Genomic DNA, 316 nt, shown 5'->3' with positions numbered 1-316 from the left:
TTTTTATTCAACTTTTACTATTTCTCATATTTTTTCCAACCTAATTTTAGCCCTTAACGATACTTTCAAATGGCTTTGGAAATCACAAGGTCTCTGTCTGATTGACCAATTCATTGATATGGATATAACTTTAAGCCTCTGACTACTGCTGGAAACATTTTTCCAGGCCATTTGAGGTGTGTCTTATTGTGATTTCTATTGTTTGACTTCTTAGAGTTCCCCTATAATAGAGAGAACTTGCTTATGGTTCTATTATCTGGATCCACTCAATTTCTGATAACTATAGAAAAGTAGAAATTTTAATTATCTTTTGTCT

This window comes from Trichechus manatus, unplaced genomic scaffold, assembly GCF_000243295.1.
Source record: "Trichechus manatus latirostris isolate Lorelei unplaced genomic scaffold, TriManLat1.0 scaffold00213, whole genome shotgun sequence".
Classification (NCBI taxonomy): domain Eukaryota; kingdom Metazoa; phylum Chordata; class Mammalia; order Sirenia; family Trichechidae; genus Trichechus; species Trichechus manatus.
Note: the sequence above shows the minus strand (reverse complement) of the source record.